The following is an 11507-nucleotide window of genomic DNA, read 5'->3' on the forward strand; positions in this document are numbered from 1 at the left end:
CTCTGGAGGAAACCTTGCACTTTCCCTACGGTGAAGCATGGTGGTGGCAGAATCATGCCGTGGGGATGTTTTTCAGTGGCAGGGACTGGGAGACTAGTCAGGATCGAGGCAAAGATGAATGGAGCAAGGAACAGGGATCATTGACGAAAACCTGCTCCAGGGCTCTCGGGACCTCACTGGGGCGACAGTTCACCTTCCAACAGGACAACGACCCTAAGCACACAGCCAAGACCACACAGGATTGGCTTCGGGACATGTCTCTGAATGTCCTTGAGTGGCCCAGCCAGAGCCTGGACTTAAACCTGATCGAACATTTCTTGAGAGACCTGAAAATAGCTGTGCAGCAACGCTCCCCATCCAAGCTGACATAGCTTGAGAGGATCTGCAGAGAAGAATGGGAGAAACTCCCCAAATACAGGTGTGCCGAGCTTGTGTTGTCATACCCAAGAAGACTCTAGGCTGTAATCCCTGCTTGGACCATCGGGTTCTTGGTCATGGCCCTGACTAAGGCCCTTCTCCGATTGCTCAGTTTGGCCGGGCGGCCAGCTCTAGGAAGAGACTTGGTGGTTCCAAACTTCTTCCATTTATGAATGATAGAGGCCACTGTGTTCTTGGGGACCTTAACCTGTTTGGGCTGCAGGGGCAGTATTGAGTAGCCAGATAAAAGGTGCCCATTTCAAACGGCCTCGTACTCAATTCTTGCTCGTACAATATGCATATTATTATTACTATTGGATAGAAAACACTCTCTAGTTTCTAAAACCGTTTGAATTATATCTGTGAGTGAAACAGAACTCATTCTGCAGCAAACTTCCTGACAGGAAGTGGAAAGTCTGAAATTGAGGCTCTGTTTCAGGGGCTGCCTATTAAATCCCTTGTTATTTATTAGTTTAGATGCACTTCATACGTCTTCCACTAGATGTCGACAAGGAGTGAGAGAAGAAATGGACTGTGTAACTTGATCTGGACTCGAATTACAGCTCATGGAATGACGTATCCTCCATTTCCTGTTTTCAGGCAGGCGCGAAGAGAGACATGGATTTGCCTTCTGTTTAGCTGCCGTTATGGATGACTAATATCTCCGGCTTTGATTTTATTTGATACATGTGACCATATCATCGTAAAGTATGTTTTTTCAATATAGTTTAATCAGATTATTGAAATTTTTTCGGGAGTTTTGCCGTGTTCCGTTCTCTTCCGTTTGTTGACATGGAGAGATCCGTGCCACTTGGCAATCGCGCGTGCTAAATGAAGAGGGAAAGTGTCCGTTCTAATTCCAAACAACGACTGTTCTGGACAAAGGACACCTTGTCCAACATTCTGATGAAAGATCAGCAAAAGTAAGAAACATTTTATGATGCTATTTCATATATCTGTCGAACATGTTGTACTAGTCGTGGGCGGCCAACGTTTGGCTACTCTAGCTATACCGAAGCTGCATATCGTAATGAAGTTATTTTTTAGAATTCTAACACTGCGATTTCATTAAGAACTAATGGATCTATCATTTCCTATACAACATGTATTTTTTAGTTATTATTATGAATAGCTATTTGGTCAGAATATGTGTGTCAGAAAAAGTGTCAGGAAAAATCCGGACGTAGTGGGAAAAAGTAGCTAAGTTAGCACACGGTGTAACCATTGATTTCAGCTCTAAATATGCACATTTTCGAACAAAACATAAGTGTATGTATAACCTGATGTTATAGGACTGTCATCTGAGGAAGAAAATCAAGGTTAGTCAAAAATTATATATCTTTTGCTTGTTTGTTACGATCGCTTACTTTTGCTACTGGGAAATGGCTTGTCTTTCTGGCTATTGTGCTAAGCTAATATAACACTATATTGTGTTTTCGCTGTAAAACACTTGATAAATCGGAAATATTGTCTGGAATCACAAGATGCCTGTCTTTCAATTGCTGTACACTATGTATTTTTCAGAAATGTTTTATGATGAGTATTTAGTTATTTGGCGTTGGTGTCTGTAATTTTTCTGTCTGCTTTCGGTGCAATTTCTGACTGTAGCTGCAATGTAAACTATGATTTATACCTGAAATATGCACATTTTTCTAACAAAACATATGCTATACAATAAATATGTTATCAGACTGTCATCTGATGAAGTTGTTTCTTGGTTAGTGGCTATTTATATCTTTATTTGGTCGAATTTGTGATAGCTACTGATGGAGTAAAAAACTGATGGAGTAAAAAAAGTGGTGTCTTTTGCTAACGTGGTTAGCTAATAGATTTACATATTGTGTCTTCCCTGTAAAACATTTTAAAAATCGGACATGTTGGCTTGATTCACAAGATGTGTACCTTTCATATGCTGTATTGGACTTGTTAATGTGTGAAAGTTAAATATTTAAAAAAATATATATATTTTGAATTTCGCGCCCTGCACTTGAGCTGGCTGTTGTCATAAGTGTACCGACGTCGGGCTGCAGCCATAAGAAGTTAAATGCTGCAGACATTTGTTGGTACCCTTCCCCAGATCTGTGCCTCGACACAATCCTGTCTCGGTGCTCTACGGACAATTCCTTTAACATCATGGCATGGTTTTTGCCATGATGTGGGACCTTAACATAGAAAGGTGTGTGCCTTTCCAAATCATGTCCAATCAATTGAATTTATCACATGTGGACTGCAAGTTGTAGAAACATCTCAAAGATGAACAATGGAAACAGGATGCACCGGAGCTCAATTTCGAGTCCCATAGCTAAGGGTCTCAACTTATATGAATAAGGTATTTTCTGTTATAAAACATTGTCAGTGTAAACTTAAAACAACTAAAACCATAAAGTATGTAGAATAGATAAAGGACCGATGTAGAGTACCAGTCAAAAGGTTTGGACACACCTACTCATTCTAGAGTTTATTTATTTTTACCATTTTCTACATTGATATCAAGGATCTGGATAGATTCTGTATGGATGGATGGTCTAAGACCCTCCCAATGTGTTCTACAATCTCATAAAACATTTAATAAAAAAGGCTCAGTATCCTCGCAAGGTGAGGTCTTGAAAACAGGGATGCCAATCATTTTGACCCCCATCTTTGAGACAAAAAAAAAACGTGTTAAACTAAATCTATTCCTCTGAGAAATTGTATTAGCCTAGTATAAAATACATATTTTAAAATTAGCATACAATATAGCTCAGTATAAAATAAAGTCTATTTTGCTCATCTTTATCAAGGGTGCAAATTATTTTGCACCTGACTGTATATACTGTCTGCCAGTATGCAACATAGATCAGCGGTTCCAACCTTTTCCATTCCGAGGACCACCAAATCATTGTCAAGAGCGTGAAGACCACCATTTGCAGAGTCACAGATTTTTTTAACATAAAATATCTTGACATTCAAATTGAGAGTAAATTTTATCAGGGAATGTTACAGATTAAAACACCAACAGAAATCCACTTTTTCGAGCAGAAAGACGATGGCCAGATGTTACCCAATGCAACATCACAACCACCATAAAAATATTGAATGAGTCTCTTCCACTTCCCTCATTCATATCAATAAGTCATTTTAGTAAAAGTATGATATATTTGGGCATGAAATAACAAAACTGCCCACCACATGCAAATTTGTGCCAATGAGTTGTCTTTTCCTATGCAATGGCATGTAAATTATTTTTAGCCTATGTTTTTTTGTTTCAGGGCTGGGTTTTATTTGAATGGTACCGTACCACCCACCAGCATGGCATTGTTTATTATTCATAAACACCTGCAAAGTTTGCAAGTTGTGACTGTGCTGAGCAAAATAACAGATCATCTTTGGATACAGCAAAGATGGTGGATAAATTACGATAGTTCACTCAGAACATTTACCATTGAAAAAAATTGTTGGTTCCGGTCTACTTAACGGGGTGGCTCTCCCATAGACACTAATGCAATAGCAGCTGAGTCTGGTCTACTTAGTTCATTGACTTTCTTCTGTCTCTGGCTCAATGGCTGGCATAGCCATGGTGAAAATTAAAAGTGGTGCAAACTTATGTTTTTGTACCTCCACTTTTTTACCAGCAAAATTTCATCGTCCATTGGATAATTTGTCAAGTTTAACTTATTTTTGTGCTAGTCTAAAAATAAACGGTAGAATTGCGTGATACGATTTCATTTTAGATGTCGATTAAGGTAGCCCCCGCACCTCTCTGATTCAGAGGAGTTGGGTTAAATGCGGAAGACACATTTCCGTTGAATGCATTCAGTTGGACAATAGGCATGGTTTAGCTGAGACCCATCCCTTGACAGGTAGGCTGCTAGTCTTTCTGAAATAATTATTTTAACTTGACTTACAGTATGCTTGTCCGAACTGAAATGGCGCTCACATAACTTTATAGAGCTGTCCCCGACAACAACAAAAAATTGGGTTGACCTAAAGTAGTCTGGTCAATGTTTAAATGTGTATTTTTTCATATACAGACACACCTTTTGTGTCTATATGCATTGAGCTTGTCTGATGCTTTAAGCACTTTGTTTGATGAAATAAGAAACAAATGACTCAAGAGGGATCCAGAGATCAAGATAACCAGAAGAAAATAAAAAAACTTAACCTGACCCACCCATTCTCCTCCTGCAGATTCTGCCGTTACTCTCCTGAAGTTGCCGGTAATAGGCTACATAAGTCGGCTGCAAACTTTCATGTGGAATGCCAATTTATCTTACAATTTCTATGGTTTTCATATGCACATTTTCATTTCATTTATAACGTCTTTGTGGCGCAAAGATCATTGTCATGTTGTTAATCAACATTCTACCAACCTAAAAAGTAACTTCTATTGCCAACTATGTAAAAATTACCTACATAAAGCCAACAAATCTAAACATTGCAGCCTGCAGGTAGAAAATATCCTGATAAAAATAGATATCCTATAAATCACATTGGCTATGCATGGCCTGTCTGCAACAAACTTGAAACAAATATTAACTTGGGTCCAGCCTGAAGCTGGTGCTAGTAAACTTGCAACATTTTATAAAATATTCTGGGCCATCAGAGTTTCCTGCACCAGTGAGCTCAGAACAGACACAGCTGCAGGCTATTTGCGCAAGGGATAACGAGTAATCAGGTAGGCCTATTTTCTGACGTTTCCACTGGATCAAAGCATAACGTTTTTCCCTTTCACACTGATTGGTTATCTAAATGGGAAGAGCTGGAAAGATTTTTCAAATACATTAAGGAACTATTGTCATTCTCAATGGATGTAAAAACAGACTTAGTTTGCTTGCTGTTTGAGGAGAAGAAAACATGACTTTCAGAAGCTCCACAGCTCATTAGTGGTGGTGCGTTAAGCCAATCAGATCCCCAAATGTGCACATTTATATGCCTACATTTGCGCGCAGGCCAGGTAGCCTATAGGCCTACTTCTATGCGTAAATCAGGTGTACTCAACATTGACAGGAGCACTCCAAACAAAAAGACAATGAAATAAACCAAAACTTGTTTCACACAAGTGAAGCATAGGTTGTGCACTCTGCAAGTAATGTGTCCAGTCCGACAATGAAAATGGTAAAAGACTAATAATAATAAATAATATATTGAATGCATTAACAGAAATTACCGTAACCTAACAAACATTGTAAATTAAAAATTATAGGAATTAACAGCAAATGTACTACAGTTGAAGTCTACATACACTTAGGTTGGAATCATTAAAACTATTTTTTAAATCACTCCACAAATTTCTTGTTAACGAACTATAGTTTTGGCAAGTCGGTTAGGACATCTACTTTGTTCATGACACAAGTAATTTTTCCAACAATTGTTTAGACAGATTATTTCACTTATAATTCAACGTATCACAATTTCAGTGGGGTCAGAAGTTTACATACACTAAGTTGATTGTTCCTTTAAACAGCTTGGAAAATTCCAGAAAATTATGTCATGGCTTTAGAAGCTTCTGATAGGCTAATTGACATCATGAGTCAATTGGAGGTGGACCTGTGGATGTATTTCAAGGCCTACCTTCAAACTCAGTGCCTCTTTGCTTGACATCATGGGAAAATCAAAAGAAATCAGCCAAGACCTCAGAGAATTTTTTTTATAGATCTCCACGAGTCTGGTTCATCCTTGGGAGCAATTTCCAAACGCCTGAAGCTACCACGTTCATCTGTACAAACAATAGTACGTAACAATAAACACCATGGGACCACGCAGCCATCATACCGGTCAGGAAGGAGAAGCGTTCTGTCTCCTAGAGATGAACGTACTTTGGTGCGAAAAGTGAAAATTAATCCCAGAACAGCAGCAAAGGACCTTGTGAAGATGTTGGAGGAAACCGGTACAAAAGTATCTATATCTACAGTAAAACGAGTCCTATATCGACATAACCTGAAAGGCTGCTCAGCAAGGAAGAAGCCACTGCTCCAAAACCGACATAAAAAACGCCAGACTACGGTTTGCAACTGCACATGGGGACAAAGATCGTACTTTTTGGAGAAATGTCCTCTGGTCTGATGAAACAAAAATAGAACTGTTTGGCCCTAATGACCATCGTTATGTTTGGAGGAAAAAGGAGGCGGCTTGCAAGCCGAAGAACACCATCCCAACCGTGCACCGACTGGTGCACTTAACAAAATAGATGGCATCATGAGGCAGAACAATATATCCACATAATTTAAGCAACATCTCAAGACATCAGTCAGGAAGTTATAGCTTGGTCACAAATGGGTCTTCCAAATGGACAATGACCCCAAGAATACTTCTAAAGTTGTCTTAAGGTCAACAAAGTCAAGGTATTGGAGTGGCCATCACAAAGCCCTGACCACAATCCTATAGAAAATGTGTGGGCAGAACTGAAAAAGTGTGTGCGAGAAAGGAGGCCTACAAACCTGACTCAGTTACACCAGCTCAATGGGCCAAAATTCACCCAACTTATTGTGGGAAGCTTGTGGAAGGCTACCCGAAATGTTTGACCCAAGTTAAACAATTTAAAGGCAATGCTACCATACACTCAATTAGTATATGTAAACTTCTGACCCACTGGGAATGTGATGAAAGAAATAAATCTGTACTATTATTCTGACAGTTCACATTCTTAAAATAAAGTGGTGATCCTAACTGACCTAAAACAGGACATTTTTACTAGGATTAAATGTCAGGAATTGTAAAAAAAAAATGTAAATATTTGGCTAAGGTGCATGTAAACTTCCGACTTCAACTGTATATTTAAATGGGGAATTGATAGACTAACAATCAAACGCAAACAATTCACACAACGATGTTATGTAACAATAAATGTGCACAAATTGCCAGAAGAGAGTGCATTCTGTTGAGAAGTGCATTGTGCATTTTAACCACACTCCCTTTTCTTCTTGGACTGTGCCATCCTCGCGGCATCTGCAATGGATTAGTTCACTGAGATAGGCGCGAATAAGATGTGTCTTGTGTGCCATTAAATATATATTTGCTACTGCTCCACAAAAAAAATAAAAACTTGGTCAACCAATAGCCTGTCGGCCAAGCAATCGATTAAATTGGGGTCAGCACTTTCATTAGCTCGCTAAGGTTAGCATGCTAGCTAGTTACACTGGCAGCTGGCAGTCAGTGCCCGGTGTGTTTCTCTGCTACATGTGGAAATCACAACGTTCCCACACCCAATTTCTGAATAGGTATTAGCAGCCTGCGTCAATCTTCGATTTGTAACCTAAACAAGAATTTCCACTTTAGGACAGGAATTACCTGAAATAGGTGTGGCAACTTCTGAGGTGGGCCTTTAAAGGCTTATTATTATAAACAATATGCACTTACGTCAAATGTATTACAATACCCGTAAAACTGCCAACTTACATTATTGTGAGAAGAAAGAAAATGTGAACAAAAATGTTGCTGACCACCTGCAGTACCCCCGTGGACCACAGGTTGAAAATCACTGGCATAGACGAGCATCCATCAATGGCCTATATCTGTCTGGACGGGAGGGTAGCAGTGTTGTAGGAGACTGCTGCAAGGGTCGAGCCCAACGTAAGTATTAACAGAGGGGCTCTCTGGAGCAAACCTCCTCGTCCAATAAAAAGAGCACACTACAAACAAAACATTTTGAATTGTAATGCTTTAATGTACACTACCGTTCAAAAGTTTGGGGTCAGTTAGAAATGTCCTTGGTTTTGAAAGAAAAGCTAATGTTCTCGTCCATTAAAATAACATCAAATTGATCTGAAATACAGTGTAGACATTGTTAAATGGGCAAAAGAACACAGACCCTGGACAGGCCAGCATCCTGGAGTCGCCCCTTTACTGTTGAGACTGGTGTTTTGCGGGTACTATTTAATGAAGCTGCCAGTTGAGGAATTGCGAGGTGTCTGTTTCTCAAACTAGACCCTAATGTACTTGTCCTCTTGCTCAGTTGTGCACCGGGGCCTCCCACTCCTCTTTCTATTCTGGTTAGAGGCAGTTTGCGCTGTTCTGTGAAGGGAGTAATACACAGCGTTGTACGAGAGCTTCAGTTTCTGGAATAGCCTTCATTTCTCAGAACAAGAATAGACTGACGAGTTTCAGAAGAAAGTTCTTTGTTTCTGGACATTTTGTGCCTGTTATCGAACCCACAAATCCTGATGCTCCAGATACTCAATTTGTCTAAAGAAGGCCAGTTTTATTGCTTCTTTAAATCAGAACAACGGTTTTCAGCTGTACTAACATAATTGCGATGGGGTTTTCTAATGATCAATTAGCCTTTTAAAATGAAAAACTTGGATTAGCTAACACAACGTGCCATTGGAACACAGGAGTGATGGTTGCTGATAATGGGCCTCTGTAGATATTCCATTTAACAAAACAAAAGCAAAGCAACAAAAAAATCTCATTCCCAGCTACAAGTCATTTAGAACATTAACAATGTCTACACTGTATTTCTGATCAATTTTATATTATTTTAAAAATTGACAAAAAAGTGCTTTTGATTTAAAAACAAGGACATTTCTAAGTAACCCCAAACTTTTGAACGGTACTGTAATTTAGAAAAACTGCTTACGCCGAAGGTCCCCATCTTCCTTTTCAGAGTAACACTAATGCAGATAGCAGACTGTACAGATTCAGTTTGAGAGGGAAAGCCTGAATGTTAATCTGATGCACACCCTGTCCTCTGAAATCTAGGATTTGTCAAAAACATCTGTTACACAGGTGTCATCCAGACAGACATGGCGAAGACAAGAATGACAAGGCACATTTTGTTGTCAGGATTAATCTGTCAGAAAAATCCTGAACTGCTGTGCATCTCTAAAGTCATGCTGCTTCCCTAAAAAAAAAGAGGTGATTCTTGAAGGGAACCAAATCGCCACAGTTGCTTTCCAAAGCTGCAGTTGCCTTTGAGCTTTTCCTTCAAATGCATAAACAATAAATTGGCATGAAATATCCTGCTGAAACACTGAATTCATACTTGAAATGACACACTACCTAGACTATGATGAAACAGGGAGCCTCAAATCCACCCCTCTCATGACTGTGAACCATCTCTGATACAACTTGGATATAGGCTACAGAAAACAAAATGCACTAGCGGCATGCACAAGGTAAGGTGGCAGCTTTCCCCAGTGAGTTTTTGATGGTTGTTCTTCATGTCCACAAGGATGGCACAATAATTATCTTCCATCAGGCTATGCCATCTTCCTGCCAAGAATTTAGCAACAGATAAAACCTAAGGCAATGCAACATCACAACCACCAATAAGAATATTGAATGAGTCCCTTCCACTTCCCTCATTCCTATAATTTTTTACATAAAATGTAATGATCGATAAAATAGTAAAACTGACAACCAATGAGGACCAATAGGAGACGAAACAGGTCAAGTGTGCGCTTCATAAATAAACTGGATGATCTGAGTCTGCATCTTTAGGCCAGCTGACATTAGAGGACTTTGTTCACATTCTACTCAATAGTGAGTTGCTCATCAATACAGAACATGATATCTAATACGACTCTTATTATAAAATAGTACCAGTTTGTTGACAGACTGGACCAGATGTTGAATTGTAGTTGCAAGGAAAAAACGTATTGTTCAGGCTGAATAAATAACAAGCACTGATGTTTAGTCACATTGCTATAATATCATTATTAGAGCAATGTATTGACTAAACATGCTGCCTCCGTGAAAAATTAAAATAGTTACTTTTGGGTTAGTAGATGATGCTGGTTATACATATGGTTACAATAACTAGCTAGTTTGTAATCATGTTAGCGAGCTAACTTACATGACATGATTGCCTAGCTAGCTAGTTTGCGCAGAACGTTTACGTTACTAGCTCGAAATATAACCTTTACATCATCTCTGAAAATGAATTATTAACTACGATTGTCTAAAACGAATGATCTAGTTAATATTCAACACAAGATTACAGCTGCAAACCTTAGTAGCAACTTGGCATAGGCAATGCTCGCTGCAGTCTAATGCTTCGTCTCTGCCTGGTGCTTTTTGCCTTGTTAGCTTACATGCTAGCTAGCTTACAATATCGATAGCTTGTTGCTGAATTTAAGGATATGTGCGTTTCATTTTAGTTGAAATTAACGAATTAACGGTAGCCTTCATTTGGCATAAATATGTAAATACAGCATACTTGAACCCGTTATAAAGTACATAAAAACATCGCATACCGTAAAACGACATTATGTTGTTGGCTACAATATTTCACCTATGAATTCTCAACCAAGCCGCCATCTTGCAAAGGGTAATTCGCACCCTCTAGTACAGTACGCTAAAGTGGCAGCTAAGCGTAACCCAAAGTTCTGCTATATTTTCAAAACATGTAACTTCTGTGCACATATAAAGAGATAGGTACTCACCTCACATTCGGAAAAATACCCTGTAAGAAGTCAAATGGGGTCTTATAGGGCAGATGCTTGTAAATCCGCTGTTGACAGACTGTGGAAGAGTGTTGTAGACAGAAGGCTGCACCACAGAGTTTGGCTGCACCACATTTGATTTGTCTAGTATCGATGTCCTGGCAGGATTGTGTAAATTCTTACATTTAAAAAAAATACAGGACTTTCATGAAGCATATTTTTTGTGCGTGTTAAAGATATTTTAAAATAGTGATTAGCATTCAAATCATTGTTTTCCAAACTACGTGATTTTTTTCAAAGTATTTATTTTTATTATACCAAAGAGGATAATGTTGTGTAACGTTCAAACCATCCCCCCTGGCGAACCAAAGTTCCATCGTGGCTCCCTCCTGAGACAAAAACCGCTTGTTGAACACCCAAAATACAAGTAATAATGTGTCCACAGTTTAGATAAAACAAAATACATGATTTGAATAAGATAAATTATCGGTTGGTTGTTTCACGTTACCTTACTTGCACCTTTAACGGAGTTGTCAACAAACGAATGCATCCAACAGAAATGCTTACAACAGAAAAGGGGCAACTTTCATATGCCTATTTAACGTTATCATTAGAACATTTCTGAATTTCATATCAAATGGATATTCGTTTATTTACGGCCATTTTCTGTGAGTTTTTTTGTAGATAGATATGATATATTGTCAGGATATTAAAATGTTACGTTCCAGA

The 11507-nt window shown here is 38.8% G+C and overlaps 1 protein-coding gene across 5 annotated transcripts in view; it reads right to left on the reverse strand.

Moving 5' to 3' along the window:
* The window catches only part of ncor1 (nuclear receptor corepressor 1), a 117797-nt gene extending 106909 nt beyond the window's left edge, over nt 1-10888 (reverse strand). For all 5 annotated transcript variants that reach the window (XM_038975628.1, XM_038975621.1, XM_038975615.1 and 2 more), the window contains exon 1: nt 10779-10888. The gene's annotated coding sequence lies outside the window, so the exon portion shown is untranslated. The remainder of the gene's footprint in view (nt 1-10778) is intronic.
* Nucleotides 10889-11507: the final 619 nt, after the last annotated feature.

The sequence above is a fragment of the Salvelinus namaycush genome, chromosome 3 (assembly GCF_016432855.1).
Source record: "Salvelinus namaycush isolate Seneca chromosome 3, SaNama_1.0, whole genome shotgun sequence".
Classification (NCBI taxonomy): domain Eukaryota; kingdom Metazoa; phylum Chordata; class Actinopteri; order Salmoniformes; family Salmonidae; genus Salvelinus; species Salvelinus namaycush.